The sequence below is a fragment of the Capsicum annuum genome, chromosome 9 (genome assembly GCF_002878395.1).
Source record: "Capsicum annuum cultivar UCD-10X-F1 chromosome 9, UCD10Xv1.1, whole genome shotgun sequence".
NCBI classification, from domain to species: Eukaryota; Viridiplantae; Streptophyta; class Magnoliopsida; order Solanales; family Solanaceae; genus Capsicum; species Capsicum annuum.
The window spans coordinates 79,090,484-79,096,075 of NC_061119.1; positions in this window are offsets into that span (position 1 = coordinate 79,090,484).

The window sequence follows — 5,592 nt, forward strand, 5'->3', positions numbered from 1 at the left end:
ATGACTTCGTGAAAGTAGAAAAAATATTCTACCAGTGAATTTCACATTCATTGGGTCCTCCTCGCTTTCCAATACATCTTGTCTTAACCCTTCTCTTGTAGCTCCCAACCTGCTGCTCCATACTCCCACCTCTTGTAGTAATCTAAATTATATACAAATGATTTTTGAATAATATTTTTTACTTGCAGACTGAACACAAGAAAATAAATAAAAAATAATTTTTTAATTAAAAAAACATATTTATACCGAACACACTCAAAAAGAGAATGTTGGGTATTATTAGTAAGACATTATGAATACACTGATTGAAAAGCAAACTATAACTTCAAAATTGCACAATTTTTACTAAAATGTTCAATAACACACGATGTACTCTATCAGTTTTATTTTGTTTACATTTGTTGATTTGATACTCCCCTTAAAAAGCTACTGATTAAATTTTGAAAGAATATGATTGACAACTATTATGTTGTATAGTCATTTAATGATAAGGTAATACTGAAAGAAAATAATAAACCTCTCCGAATTTCCTTAAATTATAAGTAATAAAGAAAATTTTATTTTCAGTACGGGTTTAGCAAAATGAAAAAGAAAGAGAAAAATATACTCTCAATTTCTTTTCACTTATCTCTTTGACTTGACAATTCACATAAGAAATTATATATTAGGAATAAAACATATAAAATTATATTTATTAATTATATTTTAAAATTTTAAGTTTGACTACAAATTATACTTTATGTAGTTACTGAATAATAAGACAAATATAGAATTTTTTTTAATCTTTCATGATTTGCTAAAAATAAATAAGGAAAAAACAATTAATTTTTAATTTAAGAAATGAGTATACTAAAATAAGTAATTTAATAAGGAACAAAAAGAGATTTACATAAGATTATTACCATGTATAACTCAATTACAAAGATTCAAATAAAAATATAACAAAACAATATATAAGGACAAAACTAATAAATATAGGAAAAAAAATCATATGCATGTGTAACCATTTCATAAAACTTGTGAGTACTACCAAACTTCCACATTCTTTCAGTAAGTAGAAGAAATAAATTGACAATTGAGAAGTTGGATTAGCTGTTAAGGAGATTTCCTGTTTATACATTTTGTGAAAGTATTTTCTTTTTGGTAAATACTATGGATGAATGCTAATCTTTTACACATTTTCTTTTCCATGTGAATTTATCTGAGTCCCTCGGACTCCCATACCTCGCATTCCATTGGTTAAACCCAAATTGCATCGAGTCCACAAACTGAATTAACATACCATGGACAGCTTCTGGTATACACTCGTATATGCCATATATACAGGCTTTACAGGTCAAAGATGGCTGATATACATTTAGATATGATGCATGATAAAGCTGGGAGCAAGTATACAAGGTTCTACACGCTGATATACAGCATATATACAGAAATAACGAAGAAAAATTGGGTTGGTATACATGTGGTATTCACTGCAGGAATGTGGTATACACTACAGAAAAATGGACCCAAGTCCATAAGAATGAGGTCCAAAAGCTGGACAGGCTTGCTAATGGGCCCAAATCTTAAAACTTTGCTCCCTTTTTCTAGTATAATTATACAAATACACAACTTATGTTTTCAATATTACAAAAAATCTCAACTCCCTAAACAATTACAAAAATCTCAACATATACACAGAATGCTATATATATGTCGGCTATGTTATGTATACTAATAGGGAGAGAGAGTAAAGTAATTTAAAAAGTGGGAGAGAGTGTAATTACTTCAAAAAGGGTTGGTATTTATGTTATTAATACTTAAAACATAAGAACCTTATAGCTTTCTGCGAAGCGGAACTATATGCTTTCAATCATTGCAGCCAGTTATTATATTAAACTTTTACTTTAAACTTAGCAGAACTTACAAACACAATAAACCATTACAAGAACCTCCAATTTTCACCCTTAACAAAATTCGATAAAAGATTTACGCGTACTCTTAGAATTATCAACGCAAATTAAATAAAATCACGATTCTACTAACAAAACAGTAATCTGAACATTTTTCATAGGACTCTTTCACTAAATTTCATTATAAAGATTTATAAAGTACTTATCAAATATCAATTTATACCATTTCATTTTCAAATAAAGTGAGGTTGAATATTGTCAAAACAACACAAAACACTAAAAGATCCTAAATTTCTACAACAACACTTTCTTATATATAGTTACTAGTTATCTTTGGCCCGTGCTAAGCCCAGCCCAAACTCTAAATATAAAAATAATAATACTTTAATTTAAAAAGTTTAATTTATATTATAGTTACTACATAATTAATAAAACCTAATGACTCGTCAAAATAAATTGTTCATAAATTTTCGTTGTTACTAAATTTGCCAAAAATTTATAATAAAAAAAAATATAAAGAGTAGTTTAATTGGCTTTCTTATTCATAGTTATGGTATTTCTATTTTTGACATACTTCTTAAAAAATGATTTTCCTCCATAAAATAAAAGTAATCTTTATTACGTTAACCTTAATTAAATAGTACCAATTTAATATAAGTTTTTGGTTATGTTAAAATTCAGTTGTCTTAAATTTGATTTAAAAGAAATTATTAAGACCATCATCATTATATAAAAAATATTCATTACAAATTAAGTGTAAACTTAAAAATAAAGTATAATATAAATCAGAGAAAGTAAAGAGCTGAAAAGTTCATAAAAGTTTTTTACTCCTTCATCTCAATTTAAATGTCTTACTTCTTTTTTCATATGTCCCAAAAAGAGAGGCTTTTTCTATATTAGTAAGTTTTTTAAATTTTAACATTCTATATGCAAAGTGTAAGTTCACAAGATTTAAAAACTACATACTTCTTCCATCTCATATTAGTTGTCCATATTATCAAAAATAATAGCCCAAGTTATTTGTTAATTTGCAAAATAAAAGAGAATTAATTATTTTTTTCTATTTTACCCTTACATTTTTTTGAAGTGTATACAACTTTATAGTTTTTTCAAAAAGAAAAAAATCATAAAACTACTCTTCTTATTTATGTAAGGGCATGTGAAGAAGAAAGTGGATAACTAATATGAGATAGAAGGAGTGCATCTTTAATCTAAAACCACCAAATTTAAAAACATTAATTGAAAGGAAGAAGTACAATGTCAAAGACTTAAAATACGCCAATTTAAAAAAAAAAAAAAAGAATTGAGAGTCAAAAAAATAAGGAAAAGACGAAATAAAGAAATGATTGTAAAATAAAAAGACAAAAGAAAGAGCCACATGGAGCAACATGAATGGATAAAAAATTTTGTGAGGACTACCAAAACTTGATATCCTCCCTTATATATAAGTACTAATTCCACCCAAGTCCGTGCTAAGCCAGGACTCAAATTCAGAATAGAAAAATAAAATATTAATTTATATCATATTTTTATTTTATAATTAATATTTTTTAATAAAATATTAAATATGCCTTTATGATAAGTATTCATAATTATTTAAGTTCAGAATCATATAATTGAATAATTTAAATTAGAATATTATTTTTGAGAAATAAAGTATTGTCAAAATTAGATATATTAAAAATTAACACGATTTAAAGTATATAAATAATTTTTGAAAGATTAGTATAAAAATAATTATGATTCGACAAAAATAATAAATCAAAAAATATGATACTTTTATGAATTTGTTAGTATAGATAAAATAATTTTATTTTGATAAAAAAATCTTTTTTTCTTCTTATAGAATTATTTAATACAACAAATATTTCTATGACTTCAATTTTATATTAAAATAATTATAACATTAATTTAGTGCCTTAACATTGATTAACTTAACAATGATCATTAAGAATATTAAATAGTAATTAAATTATAGTAATTCATTACTCATTTACTTGTCATATTTATTTTCTTACACGCCCCTTAAAAAATAAACTTTTCATCCCATTTTAATTATTAATTTACTTTTTTTCATGTCCACTGAGAAAGATAATAAATAAGTATTTATTATCTAGTAAACTTACCGCACCTAATCCGCACCCCCTACAATTGGTATCAGAGTCTTGTTATTTAAAAAATACGGAAGTAGTATATATATGGATTTATTTAATTAATTCATTAATTATGATGAGATTTAGATATTCCCCAAAATATTATTTAAATGAATAACGTACAAAAATATAAAGAATTAAAAATAATAATATTTGAAAAACGTAAAGAATTAAAAATAAGGTTAGAAAGACTACAGTATAATATAATTGTCGGAGTTAGTAAAAAGTCAATAAATGCACAAAAAGAAGAAATATCAAATTTAGAATCAACAATAAATAGTCTAGAATATACATACCAACATGATCTATTAACAATTAAATAAAAAATGAACAAAGAAGAATTTATAATAGATGAAAAAATATATGAAAACCATGAAGGATTAAAAATAAAAATAGTATTTTATAATCTAGGGAGAAGGTATAAGAAAATAGGTGAACATTTATATTTAATGTTAGAAAAAAAAGAAGAATTAAAATTAAAAGATAAATTGACAGTTATGGTGAGAATAGAAAAAGAAAATGAAGAAATAGATAGAAAAAAAGGAAATAGAAAAAATAAAACAACAAACTACAGAAGAAATATGAAAATTAGAAGAAACTAAAAATAGTAGGATTGCTGAATTAGAAAAAGAACTACAAATGCTAAAGGATCTGTGTGAAAAAAGACAGAAAGAAAAAGAAGAAAAAGATAAAGAACAAAAATTATTAAATGAGATAAATCAATTTAAAGAAAAATTAGAAATAAAAAATAAAGAAATAGAAATCAATGAATTAGAAATTAATACAATAGATGTTGAAGAAACAGATATTATGATTCGGAAGATAGTGAAACATAGAAATCTTAACCAATACAAAAAATTTACAAATCAATGAAAAACAAGAAGTAATTAATGAACAAAACATAGAAAATATAAACAAGGAAATAAACACTCTTGATAAAAAAGAAGATGAAAATATAAAAAATATAATACCTGGAACATCAGAAATAAGTAAACCTACATATTATAAGAATAAGTTTAAAAGATATAATCTAAAGAATGAATATGACAAATGGACACCAAAACAAATAGTTAATAAAAATTATAACTATTTAGACTTAGATTGTGTAATAAATACAGAAAAAAATACAATTATGGATAGGATATATAACAAAACAATTATTAGATAATAATATAAATATAACAGGTGCACCAGAATATATAGAAAAAATACTAATAGGAACAGTGAAATTATGGTTTTTAAATCTAACTGAAAACAGTAAAAGGGTATTAAGAACTGATAAACCTACAGAAGAACATCATCAACAACAACAACTAAATTAACACCTATAGAATTATTTAAAAAATATGAAACAACTATAAAAGATGAATTTAGTAACATGACAACAACAGAAGAAGAACAAAATGAAGAGAAAAATACAAATAGGAATTTAATGTTAAAATTAACAATATGTAATATGTGCTATGTAGATGAATATACTTGCGCATTTAAAGAATATTCTTATAAGGGAACATATAATACATAAGAAAGTAAAGAAATAAGAAAAT